Consider the following 21937-nt stretch of genomic DNA (forward strand, 5'->3'; position numbering starts at 1 on the left):
CGTGTTTCAGGCTCGTTCATTCTCCCCGACACGTTCTCGCTCGGCCATCCATTCAGCTCCGCCTTTTCCGATGACGGGCTGCAGTGATCCGGCCCGGGGACCAGGAAGTGCGGCTCGGTCTCCGAGTGTGACAGAGACAGGCGCTGCTCTCTCGGAATGGCGGGACTGTCCTTCTCGGCTTTTGTTCTTTGTCTCTTCATTCCTGCGGGCGAGGGTCTCTCTCTCACAGACCGGTAGTGTTCAGAGAACCGACAGAGCGGCGGGTGGTTGCTGTAGAAAATAGATTACGAGAGAAGTTACAGCTTAAATATCGATTCTTATTGTTCTGTGTAAGTATCTGTGTAGCCCCGCCCCGAGTCTCTCCGCCTCTGTGGCTTTTCCCTGATACGGTTTTCCCTTCCTCAGGTCAGTCTCAGAACTTTACCATCCACGTGGAGCACAGCCGGATAAATGTCCCCGAGGGGGGTGATGCGTTCTTTTCCGTGCGGCCGTCGGCCGGGCTCAGCAGAGTGATCTGGTTTGTTAAGGATGAAATAATCGCCCACTGGAACAATCAGAACGTGACCAAAGAATTCACTTCTCGGGCTGAGTTATTCGCCTCCAACGGGTCGCTTCTGCTGAAGTCGGTGAACAGCACGGACAGTGGGGAATACCGTGTGGACATGCTTCCAACCAGCGGCTCCGAGACCTCAGCATTCGTCACTCTGCATGTCCTCGGTAAGTGAGATTTCGCCGTATTCAGTCACGTATTCCCGGAAGATTACTTTCATTTTATTCCTGTGGTGAAAGAATACAATTTCACCTTTACTGTTTGTTCGTTGCGAAATAGAAACGATATCGACTAAACAAGACAGAGCCACAGGTTCCAGCCTCCAGTGACACTTAACAGTCCCCCTAGTAGGTCTGGTCGCCACTATGCCCTGCGTGGCTACTCCGTTTGTAAACAGAATCTGTGTTTACTGCAGTAAGTTACACCTGGTTCAACGTTCTTTGTCCACTCTCTATTTTATCGTGGCTGCTGTTCCGAGGAGCCGGTGAAATTCTATTGTCATTGAGAGGCCAAAGGAGGGAACTCCAGTGCCGAGACAATATTTGTCCGCGGTGAGATTTTCAACCTCATTCCACAGTAGATTCAGAATCAGAATCAAGTTTATCATCACCGGCACGTGTGGTGAAATTTGTTAACTTAGCAGCAGCGGTTCAATGCAATACGTAATACAGAAATAGAAGAAGAGGAAAAAAATACTGCTACTACTACTACTAATAATAATCATAATAATATTAATAATAATGAACTATAATCCTTCAGCTGTCACGTGACAGTCAGACCCGGTCTCTGAGTCCGTAACTCGGGTGTCATTTGCCTATTGAAATACTGTCCAAAATACAGACCCGACCTGTCCTTCCTCTCGCTGTGGTGGACTTTACCTGTGCGGATTGGGGAGACAATCGTCTCTATTCTCCGGGCGAAGACGAAGCACGAAAATGAGTAAATTGATGACAGAAATGAATGAACGAATAATTAAATTAATCCAGGAGATTATACACCAGTGAGCCTTACCTCAGCGGTGGGAAGGATGTTGGAGAAGATCGCGAGAGGCAGGATTTATGGTCGTTTGCGAGCAGGCTTTTTCCACTGAGGCTCGGGGAGAAGGAATGCAGGGGACATGGGTTATGGGTGAATGGGAAAAGTTTAAAGGGAACATGGGGGGCGGGTTCTTCACACAGAGAGTGGTGGGAGTGTGGAATGAGCTGCCAGATGAAGTGGGAAATGTGGGCTCACTTTTAGCATTTAAGAAAATCTTGGATAGGTACATAGATGAGAGTGGTTTTGAGGGAAATGGTCCAGGTGCAGGTCAGTGGGAAAAGGCAGACGAACGGCTCGGCACAGCCAAGAAGGGAGGAAGGCCCAGACCGAGCAATTCATTCTAAGACAGTGGCAGATGTTTGCGAAATAGTTCACAACAATTGATCATTTGTTGAAGAAAATATTGTTTCTGTTCAACACTGACGCTTATGACTCAAGGGTCCAATTATCTGACCCGAGGACCAGGAAGTGTGGCTCAGTCCCCAGATATAACAGACACAGGCGCTGCTCCCTCGGAGCATATCCCGGACGGTAGTAATGAAACAAGAGCATATCCCGCATGGTAGTAATGTGACCAGAGCATATTCCTGGTGGTAGTAATTGGACAAAAGCATATCCGGATGGTAGTAATGAGACAAGAGCATATCCCGGATGGTAGTAATGAGACAAGAGCATATCCCGGATGGTAGTAATGAGACAAGAGCTTATCCCGGATGGTAGTAATGAGACAAGAGCATATCCCGGATGGTAGTAATGAGACAAGAGCATATCCCGGATGGTAGTAATGAGACAAGAGCATATCCCGGATGGTAGTAATGAGACAAGAGCTTATCCCGGATGCTAGTAATGAGACAAGAGCATATTCCTGGTGGTAGTAATTGGACAAAAGCATATTCCGGATGGTAGTAATCAGACAAGAGCATATCCAGGATGGTAATAATGAGACAAGAGCATATCCCGGATGGTAGTAATGAGACAAGAGCATATCCCGGATGGTAGTAATGAGACAAGAGCATATCCCGGATGGTAGTAATGAGACAAGAGCATATCCCGGATGGTAGTAATTAGAAGAGACCATGTCACGGATGGTAGTAATGAGACAAGAGCATATCCCGGATGTTAGTAATGAGACAAGAGCATATTCCGGATGGTAGTAATGAGACAAGAGCATATTCCGGATGGTAGTAATGAGACAAGAGCATATTCCGAATGGTAGTAATAAGACGAGAGCATGTCCCGCCTGCTAGTAATTAGAAGAGACCATGTCACGGATGGTAGTAATCAGACAAGAGCATATTCCCAATGGTAGTAATGAGACGAGACCAGGTCACGGAAGGTCGCGGCCCTTATTTCTGGACCTTTTATTGTTGAGTGACCACCTTTTCAAGATGTCTTGGATTATGGTGAGGCTTGTACGGTGATGGATGTGACTGTGTACCCAGCCCTCTGCAATCTTTGCCGATCCTGGGCATTGGAGCGTGCTGATCAGAGGGCAATGGGAACAGTCAGAGTCAGAGTGCTCCCCACCTTGCATATTTCCCGGTCTTTGGTGTCAAACCAATACCAAGTCTCTTCAATGACGTAACAGGATAAAATCGCTGACGTGACTTTCTTTGTGAAGGTAAAAATATGTGCAGCCAAACAGAGATACCCTAAGAAAGAGCTTAAAGCTGCTCACCCTTACCTCCGCTGACCCTTCAATGAGAACTGGTGAGTGTTCTCCCGACTGCCCCTTCCTGAGGTTACAATCTATTCCTTGGTCTCGCTGACTTTGTGTGCAAACTCAAATGCGATGACATCACCCGACCAGTCCATCAATCTCGCAGGAAAACAGTTTTGAGAAAAATGCTACGTGAGCTGATAGAGAACGGCAGAAGAATATCAAGGGCCGAATAGCCCCCTGTTTCCGCAGTGTTTTATGTGCGTTCAGTGTCCGCCTTCTCGCTGTGCGATCCATTCAGCTCCGGGTTTTCAGATAAGAGACTCCCGAGGACTGCAATAGTGACCGGGAGATGTGGCTCACTCGCCCAGGGTAACAGAGACAGTCTCAGCTCTCTCGGGATCGCGTGCATGACGTTCACTTTACTCTCTCTCTCTCTTTCTCTTCATGTCGGTGGGTGAGAGAAACTCTCTTCGAGACCATTATCGGATTCCACACAACAGCAGATAGTTGTAGAACAGCACACAGGGTTTGATCCAGATGTTCAGCACAGATTCTCTGATCCAATCAGCGCTGCCGCTTGTGACGTCAGAATCCAGATATCGGTGATCACGTCGGACAGTGGGGTATACCGTGTGAGTATGGTTCCAGCTAATGGCTCACAAACCTCAGCGACCATCTCTCCATCTGTATGTCCTTGGTAAGTGAGACAGAGTTATACAGAGTTCTGCCATCTCCGACTATAACATTCATTTCATTCCCGTTGTTATAGAATACAATCTAACCCTTACTGTTCGTTGCTGAACGACGGATTCTTTCCGAATGAAAAACTAGACCGAGTGAACAACACAGTTCCGCATTAGATTTAGTTTGAAGTCCATCTCGGACAGGCCTCGGCGATGATTGGTGACTGTGGACGCAGCACCTGGCCTCCAGTGAACCCGGCCAGTCCCACTTTCCGGACTGCTCAACTCTCACTCATACTCAGTAAAGTTGTAGATTAGTAACTTTAACAGGATTAATGGAAAACCCACGAGAGTGGACAAGACAACACACTGCGCAGATACAAAGAGTAATAAGTAATGGGAACATGAAATATCAAGATAAAGTTTCCTTAAAGAGAGATCATTGGTTGTGGGAACCAACTGAGTGTTGTTATCCGCTTTGTTCAAGAGCCTGATGGCTGAAGGATTATAACTATCCTCCAGCTCGATGGGGCCAGTCTTGAGGTTCTTGTACCTTCCACCTGATGGCAGCATCGCGGGAGGCTCAAGTCCTGGGTGGTGAGGGAGTCTGATAATGGATGAAAACGCGTCATGCAGATGCACTCAATGGTTTTTGAAAAAACGTAGAACCATTAAAAAACCTACAGGACTATGCAAAGCTGTGCCGAGAATGTCCCTGCCAGAGAAGTTACCTATTGTTTCAAATAGCCCTCTATTCTTTATAGAGGGCTTTACCCATGGTGGACAGGGTTGAATCCACTAATTTTTGCCGGATTTTCCATTCAAAGGCATCGACTTTCCTCATTCCAGGCCGTGAGGTAGAAGGTCAATACTCTCACCATTACACATCCGTTGACGTTTGTCAATGTTTTAGACGTCAGGACGAATCTCCGCAGACTCCTAAGGAAGTGGGGGCGCTGCCACGCCATCGTAGCTATTGCACTTACGTGCTGGGTCCAAGACCAGCGCGTACTACAAGCAGTTAGAATGCTCCCAACGGCACAACTTTAGAAATTTGGGAGTATTTCCAGTAGCAAATCAAGTTCCCTCAATCTCCTTATGAAAAATTGCCTTCACGGCCATTGCATCAATATGTTGGGCCCGGGATAGATTCTCAGAAAGGTTGACAACCAGCATATTTCGACTGCTCCCAATCCGTGTGCATCCAGTGTGGATTGTCTGCGAGGAAGCGACGTTATTCCCGATCCACAGAGGCTGCCGTCTTTCGGTGAGGAAGTCAAGGATCCAGATGCAGGGGAGGATACAGCCACCCAGGGTTGGGAGCGAATCAATGGGAATTGAGAACAATGTTTCTGTTGAGTGGTGAACTTCAGTCAATGATCAACAGCCTGCCATTGGTTTCAATATTGGCCAGTTGGCCCAAGGCCCAGTGCAAAGCGAGTGGGACTGTATCTGTTGTAGATCCGCTGTTGTGAAAAGCAAATTGCAGCGGGTAGCATTCTAGTCATGACCAACTGATCACAGTATTGGAAATTGATCCTGGTGTTTGGTATTGGGAAATGAACCTGGTGTTTGGTATTGGGAAATGAACCTGGTGTTTGGTATTGGGAATTGAACCTGATGTTTGGAATTGGAAATTGAACCTGAAGTTTGGTATTGGGAAATGAACCTGGTGTTTGTTATTGGGAATAGAACCTGGTGTTTGGTATTCGGAATTGAACCTGGTGTTTGGTATTGGGAAATGAACCTGGTGTTTGTTATTGGGAATTGAACCTGATGTTTGGAATTGGAAATTGAACCTGATGTTTGGAATTGGAGATTGAACCTAGTGTTTGGTATTGGGAGTTGAACCTGGTGTTTGGTATTGGGAATTGAACCTGGTGTTTGTTATTGGGAAATGAACCTGGTGTTTGTTATTGGGAATTGAACCTGGTGCTTGTTATTGGGAATAGAACCTGGTGTTTGGTATTGGGAATTGAACCTGGTGTTTGTTATTGGGAATTGAACCTGGTGTTTGTTATTGGGAAATGAACCTGGTGTTTGTTATTGGGAATTGAACCTGGTGCTTGTTATTGGGAATAGAACCTGGTGTTTGGTATTGGGAATTGAACCTGGTGTTTGTTATTGGGAATAGAACCTGGAGTTTGGTATTGGGAATTGAACCTGGTGTTTGTTATTGGGAATAAAAACTGGTGTTTGTTATTGGGAAATGAACCTGGTGTTTGTTATTGGGAAATGAACCTGGTGTTTGGTATTGGGAATTGAACCTGGTGTTTGTTATTGGGAATAGAACCTGATGTTTGGTATTGGGAAATGAACCTGGTGTTTGGTATAGGGAATTGAACCTGGTGTTTGTTATTGGGAAATGAACCTGGTGTTTGGTATTGGGAATTGAACCTGGTGTTTGGTATTGGGAATTGAACCTGGTGTTTGGTATTGGGAATAGAACCTGGTGTTTGGTATTGGGAATTGAACCTGGTGTTTGTTATTGGGAATAGAACCTGAAGTTTGGTATTGGGAATAGAACCTGGTTTTGGTATTGGGAATAGAACCTGGTGTTTGTTATTGGGAATTGAACCTGGTGTTTGTTATTGGGAATAGAACCTGGTGTTTGGTATTGGGAATTGTACCTGGTGTTTGTTATTGGGAATAGAAACTGGCGTTTGGTATTGGGAAATGAACCTGGTGTTTGGTATTGGGAATAGAACCTGGTGTTTGGTATTGGGAATTGAACCTGGTGTTTGTTATTGGGAATAGAAACTGGCGTTTGGTATTGGGAATTGAACCTGGTGTTTGTTATTGGGAATTGAACCTGGTGTTTGGTATTGGGAATTGAACCTGGTGTTTGGTATTGGGAATTGAACCTGGTGTTTGGTGTTGGGAATAGAACCTCATCAGCTGTTACATCTCTCAGTGGGAGAGCATTTTGGAAACAGTGATCATCATTCCATCTCCTTCACAATAGCATTGGAGAGAGATAGGAACAGACATGTTAGCGAAGCGTTTACATGGAGTAAGGGGAACGATGAGGCCGTCAGGCAAGAACTTGGAGGCTTAAATTGGGAACAGATTGTTCTCAGGGAAAGGGACGGAAGAAATGTGGCGAATGTTCAGCGGATGTTTGTGTGGAGTTCTGCAAGGTTCTTTCCAATAAGACAGAGATGTTATGGGAGGGTACAGGAACCGTGGTGTTCAAAGGCTGTAGTGAATCTAGTTGAACGGAAAGATGAGGTATATAACACAGGATATAAATTGTTAATCAGTTTCCAGGGCAGAGAAGGCAACACTACGGGGCCTTTGTTAAGATGAAAGGGGTTTCATTTCAAGCGGTGGCGACAAGCAAAGATCTCACACAGAGCTTGATGCTGATGTCGAAAGATCAGCCGGAGGGATTGGGAGATGCGGACGTAATCGGGTTGTTTAAAATCGATTTGGTCAATTGCGATGAAACAAGAGCGAGTAAATGCTACCACCTCAGGCAGAATATTCGGTGGGATAAACCAGTTGGGGCAAAGGTCCTGATTCAGCTTTGTGTGACTCTAACTGTTAGTGTCTTTGCTGAACCAACCGTTAATTAGTACACTATGCTCGTTGAGATCAGAGGCAGAGATGTTGAAACACCAGCTCGCAGACCGTTGCCTTTTTGACCGTAATAAGCTGATTCTGTTTCCGAAATTGCTCAACATACATCCTGAACATGTCCTCTTTTCGGAAGGCAAGAACACGTTGACTGGAAGTGTGCATCAGAGGTGGATTGAATTGCAACAGTCGGTTGCTAAGATACAAACCGCAGTTTCGTGAGGGTTTGACTTCCTTCACAGGAGGCGGCGGAAGTCTGGAGCGCGTTGATCAGAGGAGTACTGATCCGACCATGGATTCAAAACTCTCATCACTGTCAACTCCAACGCCAGTTACAGACCAACAAGAGGTGTGCGTGAGGGGCCCTTGCTGTTCCAATGTACTTCCGTGTTTCCCCGTTGGAAACTCTGCAAGCATCAACACCAGTGTGATTCAAGGACACAACAGAAATGGAGAGCGTTGCCCAACAGTTAACAGAACTGAAGATATGAAACTGAGCTGCAAGATTTCCTCTTGTGAAAGAAACGGGGACAGCTGGCCCCGTAACTTCTCAATCAGGATGCGGGAATGACAGTGTTAAATGCCGAGCTGCAGCCCATGAACTGCGTCCTGTCATTTGTGTGCGCATTGACCAGGTGATATTAGGTCATCTGGCACCTAAGCACAGGGTAGTGATTGGGGGAGATTTTAATTTTCCACACATAGACTGGGGAGCCCACACTGTAAAAGGGATGGATGGTTTGGAATTTGTAAAATGTGTGCAGGATGTTTTATTTTGCAGCAATACATAGAGGTACCATCTAGAGAAGGGGGTGTGTTGGATCTCCTGTTTGTGAATGAGAAAGGCCAGGTGACGGAGGTATGTGTTGTGGAGCACTTCGGGTCCAGTGATCACAATGCTATTAGTTTCAATATAATTGTGGAGATGGATAAGACTGGACCCAGGGTTGAGATTTTCGATTCGTGAACGGCTAACTTTGAGGAGATGGGAAAGGATTTAGAAGGAGTGGATTGGGACAATTTGTTTTATGGGAAGGATATAATAGAGAAATGGAGGTCATTTAAAGGTGAAATTCTGAGTGTACAGAATCTTTATTTTCTTGTTAGGTTGAAAGGAAAGGTTAAAAGTTTGAGAGTACCATGGCTTTCGAGGGATATTGGAAACTTGTTCGGAAAAAAAGAGATATCTGCAATAAGTACAGGAAGCATGGAGGAGATGAGGGGCTCGAGGAATATAAAGAAAGTAAAATCAATCTTAATAAAGAAATTAGAAAAGCTAAAATAAGATGCGAGGTTGCTTTGGCAAGTAAGGTGAAAATAAATCCGAAGGGTTTTGATAGCTATATAAGTAGTAAAAGGATAGTGAGGGATAAAATTGATCCCTTAGAGAAGCAGAGTGGTCAGCTGTGTGTGGAGCCGAAAGAGATGGGGGAGATTTTGAACAGATTATTTTCTTCGGTATTCACTAAGGAGAAGGATATTGAATTCTGTAAGGTAAGGGAAACAAGTAGCGAAGTTATGGAAACTATGACGATTAAAGAGGTGCAATTATTGGCGCGTTTCAGGGATGTAAATGTGGATAAATCTCCGGGTCCTGACAGGATATTCCCTAGGACCTTGAGGGAAGTTAGTGTAGAATAGCAGGGGCTCTAACAGAAATATTTCAAATGTCATCAGAAACGGGGATGGTGCCGGAGGATTGGCGTATTGCTCATGTGGTTCCATTGTTTAAAAAGGATTCTAAGAGTAAACCTAGCAAATATAAGCCTGTCAGTTTGACATTAGTGGTGGGTAAATTAATGGAAAGTATTCTTAGGGATGGTATATATAATTCTCTGGATAACTGTTTGTCAGGTTGGAAGCCGGTGACTGGTATTGTGCCTCAGGGATCTGTACTGGGTCCAATGTTGTTTGTCATATACATTAATGATCTGGACGATGGGGTGGTAAATTGGATTAGTAAGTATGCAGATGATACTAAGGTAGGTGGCTTTGTGGATAATGAAGCAGGTTTTCAAAGATTGCCAGGAGGTTTAGGCCAGTCAGAAGAGTGGATTGAACGATGGCAGATGGAGTTTAAAGCTGTTAAGTGTGAAGTGCTACATTTTGGCAAGAATAATCCAAATAGGACATACATGTTAAATGGTAGGGCATTGAAGAATGCAGTAGAACAGAGTGATCTAGGAATAATGGTGCATAGTTCCCTGAAAGTGGAATCTCATGTGGATAGGGTGGTGAAGAAAGCTTTTGGTATGTTGGCCTTTATAAATCAGAGCATTGAGTATTCGAGTTGAGATGTAGTGTAAAAATTGTACAAGGCATTGGTAAGGCCAAATTTGGAGTACTGTGTACAGTTCTGGTCACCGAATTATAGGAAAGGTGTCAACAAATTAGAGAGAGTACGGAGGATTTATTAGAATGTTACCTGGGTTTCAGAACCTAAGTTACAGGGAAAGGTTGAAAAAGTTACGTCTTTATTCTTTGAAGCGTAGAAGGCTGAGGTGGGAGTTGACAGAGTTATTTAAATTTATGAGAGGATAGATAGAGTTGATGTGTATAGACTTTTTTAGATTGTGAGTTGGGGAGATTCAAACAAGAGGACATGAGTTGAGAGTTAGTGGGCAAAAGTTTAAGGGTAACACGAGGGGGAATTTCATTGCTCAGTGAGTGGTAGCTGTGTGGAATGAGCTTCCAGTAGAAGTGGTAGAGGCAGGTTCGGTATTGTCATTTAACGTAAAATTGGATAGGTATATTGACAGGAAAGGAATGGAGGGTTATGGGCTGTCTGCGGGTCAGTCGGACTAGGTGAGAGTAAGCGTTCGGCACGGACTAGAAGGGCCGAGAGGGGCTGTTTCCGTGCTGTAATTGTCATACGGTTATGTGGTAAATATGTTGTTCACCGTAAGTGACAGTTGTAAAACTTTAAACTCTGTGCCGGAATTTAGTTCAATCAGGAATGAAACCTGATATCGAAAGGCATGGGCGATAAGAGCTATGAATGGAGACAATCTTCAGTTGGCGGCATCCAAATATTGCGGACGTGTTGCAGGTAAAAGCAAGTGAAGAACTATTTGCATTTTAATTGTATTTACAGAGTCGGTGAGTGGGGTTGCCGTGGTGACCAATGATTCCACTCCCCTGGAAAACCTCGACAACATCGCACTGAGTTGTGACGCGTCGGGCACTGTTCAGACACGGACATGGTTCAAGGATAACCAACCCATCCAGGAAAACGACTGAATATTTACATCTTTCGGCAACTCGAAACTGACTGTAATCACTGTGAACAGAAACGACACAGGGACGTACAAGTGCATCGCCAGCAACTCTTTCAGCGGTGGCGCTGGAGAGACGTACGTGCAAGTTTACTGCGGCTGCACAGGTAAATAACAACATTCATATTTTTTATATCGGTAAGCACTATAACAAACATATTTTCGCAATGTATAGATGGGTCAAAGAAGGTCCGAATTTTACCGGAGCGTCTAGTTGTTTAAAATATTGTTTTAAACCTGAAAATGCTCTGTCAGTCCCTGGTGTACAACGGGAACAATCTCCAGCAGACAGGGCAGGAACTCACCCTTGTGTCTGTGACAATGGGAACAATCTCCTGCAGACAGGGCAGGAACTCACCCTTGTCTCAGCGACAATGGGAACAATCTCCTGCAGACAGGGCAGGAACTCACCCTTGTGTCAGTGACAATGGGAACAATCTCCTGCAGACAGGGCAGGAACTCACCCTTGTCTCAGTGACAATGGGAACAATCTCCGGCAGACAGGGCAGGAACTCACCATTGTGTCAGTGACAATGGGAACAATCTCCTGCAGACAGGGCAGGAACTCACCCTTGTCTCAGCGACAATGGGAACAATCTCCTGCAGACAGGGCAGGAACTCACCCTTGTCTCAGTGACAATGGGAACAATCTCCGGCAGACAGGGCAGGAACTCACCATTGTGTCAGTGACAATGGGAACAATCTCCTGCAGACAGGGCAGGAACTCACCCTTGTGTCAGTGACAATGGGAACAATCTCCTGCAGACAGGGCAGGAACTCACCCTTGTGTCAGTGACAACGGGAACAATCTCCTGCAGACAGGGCAGGAACTCACCCTTGTGTCAGTGACAACGGGAACAATCTCCTGCAGACAGGGCAGGAACTCACCCTTGTGTCAGTGACAACGGGAACAATCTCCTGCAGACAGGGCAGGAACTCACCCTTGTGTCAGTGGCAATGGGAACAATGACTAGTGATGTGTCACGGGGATCAGAGCTGGGTCCATTGTTATTTGTCATCTATCTCAATGATCTGGATGAGAATGTGGCAAATTGGATCAGCAAATTCGCTGATGATACAAAGATTGGAGGTGCAGTGGACAGTGAGGAAGGTTTTCAAAGCTTGCAGAGGGATTTGGACCAGTTGGAGGAATGGGCTGAAAAACGGCATATGGAGTTTAATGCGTACATGTGTGAGGTATTGCACTTCCGAAGGTCAAATTAAGGTAGAACATACAATGCAAATGGTAGGACACTGAGGGGGGCAGTAGAGCAGAGGGATCTGGGAGTACAGATACAAAATTCCCTAAAAGTGACGTCACACGAAGATAGGGTAGTAAAGGGAGCTTTTGCTACATTTGCCTTTATAAATCAAAGTATAGAGTATAAGAGTTGGAATGTAATGGTGAGGTTGTATAAGAAATTGGTGAGACCGAATTTGGAGTATTGTATGCAGTTTTGGTCACCTAATTACAGGAAGGATATTAATAAGTTTGAAAGAGTGCAGAGAAGGTTTACAAAGATGTTGCCGGGACTTGAGCAACGGAGTTACAGAGAAAAGTTGAATAGGTTAGGACTTCCCTGGAGCGGAGGAGAATGAGAGGTGATTTGATAGAGATGTATAAAATTATGATTGGTATAGATAGAGTGAATGCAAGCAGACTTTTTCCACTGAGGCTAGGGGAGAAAAAAAAAACAGAAGTCATGGGTTAAGGGGGAAGGGGGAAAAGATTAAATGGAACACAAAGAGTGGTGGGAGTGTGGAATAAGCTGCCAGATGAAGTTGCAGATGCGGGCTGACTTTTGACATTTGAGAAAATCTTGGACAGTTATATGGGTGAGACGGGTTTGGAGCGATATGGCCCAGGTGCAGATCAGTGGGACTAGGCAGAAAAATGGTTCGGCACAGCCAAGAAGGGCCGAAAGGCCTGTTTCTGTGCTGTGATGTTCTAAGATTCTATAAAATCCATTTGACACCGAAAAAGACGGGTTTGCGCAATGTAAGATACATATTTGTTGTTTTTTTGTGTGTGTGTTAGCCCCAGAAACAGGCGACAATTTCACCCTAGGCGCTGCCGCGATCGTGGGCATTGTACTGGGTTCTCTTGCCGGAGGACTGATCGGCGGAGTCTGCGCATGGTTATTCGCAAGGAAAATTGGCGGGTAAATGCCCTTTTCTCCGAATATCGCTTCTTCTTCTAATTATTGCGGGAGATCTTTATTTTGCAGAAGTGGGATATTGGAAGGTTTAACGGGAACCGATGACCGAAGCAATTTACACAAGCCGGAGCTGGAGGAAACTGGCGAGTCGGGCATTACTGGTGGGGAACATGAACCGACGGCCTTTGTGGAAGGAGATTGACTGACATCAGTGGCTGGGAAGTTGTTGGAATCTATAGTTAGGGTTGAGATTAGGGAGTACCTGGAGGCACACGACAAGATAGGCTAAAGCCAGCATGACAAACCCTTTTGAGGAAATTACCAGCAGTGTAGACAAAGGAGATAAAGTAGATGTGGTTAATTGGATTTTCCGAAGGCCTTTGACAAGGGGCCACTCATGAGGCTGCTCACCGAGTTAAGAGCCAATGGAACAGCAGGGAAGTTACTAGTGTGGGTGGAGCATTAACTGTTCGGCAGAAAACAGAGAGCGGGAATAAAGGGATCCTATTCTGCCTGGCTGCTGATTACTAGTGGAGATCCACAGGGCTCGGTGCTAGGACCGCTACTTTTCACGATGTATGACAATGATGTGGGCTAAGGGATTCATAGATCTGCGGCTAGGTTTGCCCTTGATACAAAGAGACGTGGATGAACCGGTAGCGTTCAGGAAACAGAGAGCCTGCAGAGAGAGTTTAGGGTAATTGGCAAAGAAGAGGCAAATGAAATATGATGTGGTAAAGTGTACGTTCATGCACTTTGGTGGAAGAAATAAACGGGCAGACTATTATTTAGATGGCAAGAGAATTCAAAATCCAGTGATGCAAATAGACTTGGGAGTCCTTGTGCGAGATACCCTAAACGTTAACCTCCAGGTTGAGTCGGTGGTGAAGAAGGTGAATGCAATGTTTGTACTCAATTCTAGAAGTATAGAATATAAGAGCAGGGATGTGATGTTGAGGCTCTATAAGGCATTCGTGAGTCCACACTTGGAACATTGTGTGCAGTCTTGGGCTCCTTATTTTTATAAAGGGTGTACTGACATTGGAGAGGGTTCAGAGAGGATTCACGAGAATGATTCCAGGAATGAAAGGGTTACCGTTTGAGGAAGGTCTGGGCTGCATTCCCTGGAGTTCAGGGGAATGAGGGGGGATCTCATAGAAACATTCCGAATGTTGAAAGGCCTGAACAGTTTAGATATGGCAAAGTTATTTCCCATGGTAGGGGAGTCTAGGACAAGAGGGCACGACTTCAGAATTAAGCACGTCCTTTTAGATCCGGGATGCGGAGAAATTACTTTCATCAAGGGGGATAAATCTGTGGAATTTGTTGCCACGAGCGGCTGTGGAGGCCAAGTCATTGGGTGCATTTAAGACAGAGATGGACAGGTTCTTGATTAACCAGGGTATCAAAGGGTATCGGGTGAAAGCAGGGGACATGGGACGACTTGAAGAATTGGATCAGCCCAGGGTTAAATTGCGGAACAGACTCGCTGAGCCGAATGGCCCACTTCTGCTCCTATCTCTTATGTTCTTACAGTCTTTCGGTGGGATGAACGAGGCTGAAAGATATTGATAAAGGGCAGTGTTGTAAACGGGAACAGGATCAGGGGAACAAGAGTTTATCTTCCCAAGGACATGTTAAATTGATCAGCACTTCCGGAATTATCCCACAGATCAGGGGTCACCTGTGGTCAGAATTAGCATTGAGCTTTCCCCCTGAAATGGGAACATTTGACTGAAAGACACTTTCCCCTGGAAAACGGTGATCCAATTGGACAAAGCAATTCTTTCTCTGTGAAACCCATTGTGGTCACTGTTGTTGCGATCGAGCAGGCCTGGAACCGGGCACCCGATAACCGGGACAGTATCAAGGAGTAACCGGGCAGAATGCAATGGAATGATTGGAGCCGTTCTCACTCTGTGTATCAGCGCAGGAAAGTCAACTCCTCCGGAATTCATGTTTTGAATATTGTTTCTGTTCATTCAGGATCAAAGATCCCCCACAATCCCAATACGACACGAGCATCGATTCCGGACGGAACAGTGAGTGAATTGCATTTCATATGTTCTGTTACTGGGCCCCTGGAAATCTCAGCACTTCATTTAGATATGGGAGTTCCTAGTGCACAGAATCTGCAGGGTTTCATCCGAGAGAATGGTCACGAATAATGTTGCTTGGGTTGTTGGGTTGTCCGGTTAAATAAGTAAATATTTTCAACACAGGATTACAATATCATTGGCGGGGCGGTATGGTATTTCCCTTTCTGTATCTGACCTAAATTATTGGTCGTCTATACAGGGGGTGACCGGTTTCTGGCGTTTGTGGGAATGTAGTTCGTGCTGTCGCTGGCATTTTGTTTTGTGGCCGCATTGACATCCGCTGTATTAACAACGGCACATGATGCTCTTCACCGCTGTGACGTGTCTGTACTGTTCCCGCAGGCACCTTGGATACAAACACCGTGAACTCATCGGGAACCTATGAAAATCTCTCAAGGAATGAACAGGTTGGATTTTTGTATTATGTTTATGATCTCAGTCATTGTTTCAAAGATAAGAAGGTAAGTAATGTGATGGGTCGCGTCCGAGCAGCAATGAATGTGAAGATTGATACTCGGGGTTTACACGTGGAGAGACAGAATACAATTGTCGAGCGCAAGGTTAAACGTCACAATATAAATCTTTAATTTCTCTTTCCAGGGCGCAAGGCACAATGCACAAGATGGAAACTCCACTTACACGGTGAGGGAATTATTTGCGTCTCTCCCTTTTTGAAGTAATTGTTTCCACTTCACACAGTAAGAAACAGACCCTGAAGTGAGACATTCGACAGCGATAATGACGTCGAAGAGGCGGCAATGGGGGCCGCAGAAATGGCGGATGAACTCATGAAGTATCATGTGTTAGTCTGGACTGTGGAGCACAACCTGGTCCCTCTGTCCCACGGTCTTTCCGAGCCGATTTGTTACATGTGTCTACGTCCTTTTCGGAGTTCTTTCAATTCTCCTCCCTCACAGACTGCGTTTGTTATTAACTTTTGCTAATCACAATGATTTATTTCCGTTTAACAGGGACTGGTTCTGGGGGATCGATCTGTTTACAGTGATGTGAAGAGGTAAGTGAGCAGAACACGAGGCTGTCGATGAAAAATGTGACTTGCAAAGGGGACATGTCCATTATTGCCAAGCCGATGAGTTGAGCAGAGCCCCGGCTGTGCGTGCTGCCAAGTTACCCAGTGATTAACAGATGAGAGACATGTAACACTGTGGGACTGGGGTCAGGCGTCGGCGGGCAGCAAACATTGTTATTCAGAGGAATAATGGTCCTGGGCCTGTGGCCTTGCGAAACAGATAAATTGTCTGCAAATTCTCTTTGACACCAAAGAAGTAAATATCGCCCGTATTTGATCTCACCATCTTTATTTCCTTCCAGTTGCCGAGAGAGCCAACATGAATTGTTTATTTATTCCGTCAGATGACGTCACTGTTGAATAGAAGAGGACGGTTGGCCGGGAATTCACACATGAGAAGGACAACCATCGTGGAAGAAGCCACCGTGCCACACGTCTCTTACTTTTTATATACGACCGTTATCCGTGTCTCCGGCATCTCTCTCTCGAGTGCCACATCTTCACTCCGAGACATCACTGAAGGGTGTGACACATTTTTTTATCGTAGCGGCTTAGTTCTCTCACTTCAACCTAGACTCCTCCAGCCCATGATAGGCAGCCTCACGCTTTCACCAACCTTTGCCCTCTCAACTTTGCTCTGCGTTACGATCTCAATAAACTCATTGTCCACATTATAGGCGGTTCAGTTTCTAAAGACATGTTTCGCACAGATCTGCAAAGTAGCAGTGTGTGACTCTCAACCTTCAGACAAGCCTCTATTTTCTCTTGTCCGGGAGACTGGTGCAGCGGCTGAAACGGTCACGTGACAATAATTCCAATGATTCCGCCCTTCCCGTCCCGGCTCTTCGTATCAGCAAGTTATAAGAATTAGCTCACTGAATAGTGAGCGATATGATGTGAGTCTCGTCTTATCCAGCAACCAGATTTTTATCCGTGACATCCAGCCCTATTTGTTTTGGGATCATTCTCCAATGTTAAAAAGTTTCAAAGGTAGAATCTAATGTCAGAAAATCGTATACTTGTGTACAGCCGATTGGAACACGCCCTCTGATACATAATGCATAGCTTTGCTCTCTGTATATTCAACTTTCTCATCCACGATTTCACCGCTGAATTATTTAATTGTTTCCCAACACTCACCAATTCCGCCTTCCCGGCACCTTCTAATGACCCCGAAGTCGGGTTCTTTAGAAATTTGTCTATTTCCATCTTTTCTGGTTTCCCGCCTGGTTATCCACGCAACTAGATCAGTTAAGGGACTTTTATCCCGATTCACTGGCACCCAAATTTATTTATCAATCCCGGACGAGCCCCCAATTTGTTAGTACCCCGTAACTGTGTGTCTAACCAGCAGAGAAAGAAGAATTTGTTGGAGTCTGGTGGTACTATACTAAAGGTGTTTGTTAATAAAAAATAAGCAAAAAACCATATCAATAATGCAAATAAACATATAAAACAAGTTAACAGTAATAAACCTTAAAGTGTAGGAATAATAATAATCAATAATAAACAAGCTATCGATCTCTAGCGGTAAATAAATTGTCATAGAAAAGTATAAAGTTCAGTTCAGTTCATGAGTGCTTATGTCGTTATGGTTGTTGTATTGTAATCGTTGGAGAGAGAGAGAGAGAGAGAGAGAGAGAGAGAGAGAGAGAGAGAGAGAGAGAGAGAGAGAGAGAGAGAGAGAGAGAGAGAGAGAGAGAGAAAGAGAGAGAGAGAGAGAGAGAAAGAGAGAGAGAGAGAGAGAGAGAGAGAGAGAGAGAGAGAGAGAGAGAGAGAGAGAGAGAGAGAGAGAGAGAGAGAGAGAGAGAGAGAGAGAGAGAGAGAGAGAGAGAGAGAGAGAGAGAGAGAGAGAGAGAGAGAGAGAGAGAGAGAGCGGGATGTAACAGCTACAATCCGGCAAACCTTATTTTGCTTTCTTAATCTGTCGGATCGGTGTGGTCATTCAGTTGTGACCTCTTCGTCCTTCTGCTAGACCGTTCTTCTGTGATAGACTTGTCACTCTGGCATGTGTGGACACACACACAAGTCCCCACCGGCCCTGCTTTGACACTGTGAGCTTTACTGACCGATCTCCTGGTTCGGTCTCAGGTGCCCCCACCTTTCCTGTGGGTTCCAACACTCAATCAGTGTCCACTGGTGTGTCTCCTGGTGTGTCTGAAGGGTGTCTCTCCAGACCTGACTTTTATCCCTACTCACCGGGTCTCAGCTCTCAATCAAATTTGAATGACTGTGTCCATCAAACCAGCACACTCCAGCTGTCCACTGAGGAATGTTAATGAGCAAAATGGTAGAAGATAAATAACCCTCGCAGAAGTCATAATATAGCAAATCAACAAGTCTCTCTCCCCTCTCCTATCTTTATCAGATGTTCTTGCATAAGCGGGAAACTTTCCCGTGTATTTTGCTGCGTTAATTTTACCCGCTACCTTCACAAGCCCTCCAGGGCCTGCTGCAGTGAAGCATCCCCACAGCATGACGCAGCCACCACCATGCTTCACGGTAGGGATGTTGTTTTTTTGATGATATGTCTTGTTCGGCTTAGGCCAAGCGTAGGATTTTGTCTGATGGCCGAAAAGGCTTATTCTGGTTTCATCAGATCAGAGAAACATCTTCCAGCTGACATCAGCGTTTCCCACATGCCTCCTGGGAATCTCCAGCCGAGATTCCATGTGGGTTCCTGTCAACAGCGGCTTTCTCTTTGCCAGCCTCCCATAAAGCTGCGACCGGTGAGGCACCCGGGCAACCGTTGTTGTGTGCCCAGTCCCTCCCATCCCGGATACCGGAGCTTGTTACTCCTCCAGAGTTGTCATGGGTCTCTTGGTGGCCTCTCTCACTCGTCCCCCTCTGGCATGGTCACTCAGTGTTTGCGAGCAGCCCGCTCTAAGCAGATTAACAGCTGTGCCATATTCTTTCCATTTCTTAATGATTGACTTCATTGTCCTTCAAGAAGTATTCAGTGACATGGACGTTTTCATGCTTCAATATCCTGACTGGTGATTGTCAATCACCTTTCCAGGTGTTGCTTGGAGTATTCCTCAGTGTTCATGATGTAGTTTTTGCCGGGATCCTGATCTACAGCAGCCGGACTTTCCAGATACAGATACAATTGATTTTACTAGAATCAATTGAAACACTTTTCACTGAACAGGGTGATCTCAAATTAACTAATCATGTGACTTCAAAAACCAATTGGCTGCACCTGTGATGATTGATGGTGGGAAAGTACTGAATATTTATGAAATGAATTATTTTGTGCTTTATATTGGTAACTAATTCAGATCACCTTACAGGGGTTTATTTTCACTTTGATACGAAAGAGTCTTTTTCTGTTGATTTGTATCATGACAGACGAGTTCAATCCGCTGTGATTGAACGTTGTGCAGCAATAAAACACGAAACTCCTCAAAGGCGGTTGAATTCTTTTTACAGACACTGCTGTTAGTCAATTATACGTTTTTTTTTCTCATCAGATAGAATTGAACCTGTAGCAATTCATCGTCAAAGGCACATCATGCCTTACCAGCCTGATTTTTTTTTTGAGGATGTAACTAAACAGATTGATGAAGGAAGAACAGTAGATGTAGTATTTCACCAAGGCATTTGATAAGGGGCCACTTGCAAGGCCTATTGGGAACGTAAGGGTGCAGCGGATCCAAGGGGACATTACTTTGTGGCTCCAGAACTGGCTTACCCACAGAAGGCAAAGAGAGGTTGTAGACGGGTCGTATTCTGCATTGAGGTCGGTGATTTTTATTCATGACTTGGGTGAGGAAGTAGAGGGATGGGTGAGTAAATTTTCTGATGACACCTTTAATAGTTTGGGGTTGTAGTGGATAGTGCGGAGGGCTGTCAGAGGTTACAGCGGGACATTAGTAGGATGCCAAACTGGGCTGAGAAGTGGCAGATGGAGTTCAACCCAGACAGGTGTGAGGTGCTTCATTTTGGTAGGTCAAATATGATGGCAGAATATAGCATTACTGGTAAGACTCTTGGCAGTGTGGAGGATCAAGGGGATCTTGGGTTCCGAGCCCATAGGACACTCAAAGTGTTTTGACTCTGTGGTTAAGAAGCCATACGGTGAATTGGCCTTTATCAATCGTGGGACTGAGTTTAGGAGCCGAGAGGTAATATTGCAGATATATAGGACCCTTCAACCGTCTCCGGTTTCTTCCACCGTCTGAGGAGAATGAGGCACCACACAGCCGATATGTACAGACCAGGTAAAATCCTCGGTGATGTTTACATCAATAGTGGTGAGCATGTCTCCATTCCTCCTGCAATTCACGGACCGATTCTTCCCTTCTGCGACATTGAGGAAGAGGTTGCTTTAGAAACATAGAAACACAGAGAACCTACAGCACTACACAGGCCCATCGGCCCACAAAGCTGTGCCGAACGTGTCCTTACTTTAGAACTTGCTAGGCTTTGCCCAACCCCTCTACTTTTCTAAGCTCCAGGTAGCCATCCAAGAGTCTCTTAAAAGACCTTATCGTTTCCGCCACCACCGACGCCGCCGGCAGCCCATTTCACGCACTCACCACTTTCTGTAAAAAACTTACCCTCCTCTATACACCTCCTCTATACCTACTCCCTAACAACTTAGGCTCTCTCGTGGCAGCCATATCAGCCCTGGGGAAAAGCCTCTGACTACCCACACGATCAAAGTCTCTCATTATCTTGTCCACCTCTGTCAGGTCACTTCTTCGGGGACAAAAGGCCGAGTTCACTCAACCTATTCTCATAAGGCTTGCTCCCTAATCCAGGCAACATCCTTGTAAATCTCCTCCGCACCGTTTCTATGGCTTTCACATCCTTCCTGTAGTGAGGCAACCAAAACTGAGCACAGTTCTCCAAGTGGGGTCTGGCCAGGGTCCTATATTGCTGCAACTTTACCTCTCGGCTCTTAAACTCAATCCCACGACTGATGAAGGCCAATGCACTGTATGCCTCTTTAACCACAGAGTCAACCGGCGTAGCAGCTTTGAGTGTCCTATGCACTTGGACCCCAAAATCCCTCTGATCCTCCACACTGCCAAGAGGCTTAGCATTAATGCTATATTCTGACATCATATTTGAACTACCAAAGTGAACCACCTCACACTTATCTGGGTTGAACTCCATCTGCCACTTCTCAGCCCAGTTTTTCATCCTACCAATGTCCCTTTGTATCCCCTGACAGCCCTCCACACTATCGACAACAACCCCAACCTTTGTAGTCATCAGCAAATTCACCAACCCATCCCTCCACTTCCTCATCCAGGTCATTTATAAAATTCACAAAGAGTAGGGGTCCCAGAACAGATCCCTGAGGCACACCACTGCTCACCGGCCTCCATGCAGAATGGGACCCGCCTACAACCACTCTTAGACTTCTGTGGGGAAACCAGTTCTGGTTCCTCAAGGTCTACTTATGCCTCCTTATTTTCTCAATAAGCTTGGCATATGGTACATTATCAAATGCCTTGCTAAAATCCCCCTTCCTCCTGTCGGATCTCTCTTCCCCATTCCTCTTCCTCCTGTGGCATTACTCTCTCCCACACACTTCCTCCTGTGGCATCCCTCTTCCCATCCCCCTTCCTGCTGTCCGATCCCTCTTCCCCATTCCTCTTCCTCCTGTGGCATTACTCTCTCCCACACACTTCCTCCTGTGGCATCCCTCTTCCCATCACTGTTCCGCCATCTATTTAGCCGCCCACGCCAGATTTCCACTGTGGCTCTTTTTCCCGCCATTCTATCCTGACCTCTCACGTCAGGAAGGTTTTTTTTTCCTGAACGTTAGAGAATGTGTGGAGCCTATAAGGTCACACCGACAGACGAAATTACTGACATTTGGTGAATACCGTGGAGCTGGTCAGTGA

At 45.6% G+C, this 21937-nt stretch overlaps 1 long non-coding RNA gene across 1 annotated transcript; it reads left to right on the plus strand.

Annotated features, from left to right (window-relative positions):
- The first annotated feature begins 10756 nt into the window (after window positions 1-10756).
- Window positions 10757-15689, plus strand: LOC132386881 (uncharacterized). The gene is made up of 5 exons (XR_009509696.1): window positions 10757-10895; window positions 12827-12950; window positions 14934-14989; window positions 15389-15453; window positions 15647-15689. It is a non-coding gene; the product is annotated as an uncharacterized LOC132386881 (long non-coding RNA).
- Window positions 15690-21937: the final 6248 nt, after the last annotated feature.

This window comes from Hypanus sabinus, unplaced genomic scaffold, assembly GCF_030144855.1.
Source record: "Hypanus sabinus isolate sHypSab1 unplaced genomic scaffold, sHypSab1.hap1 scaffold_1358, whole genome shotgun sequence".
Taxonomy (NCBI): Eukaryota; Metazoa; Chordata; class Chondrichthyes; order Myliobatiformes; family Dasyatidae; genus Hypanus; species Hypanus sabinus.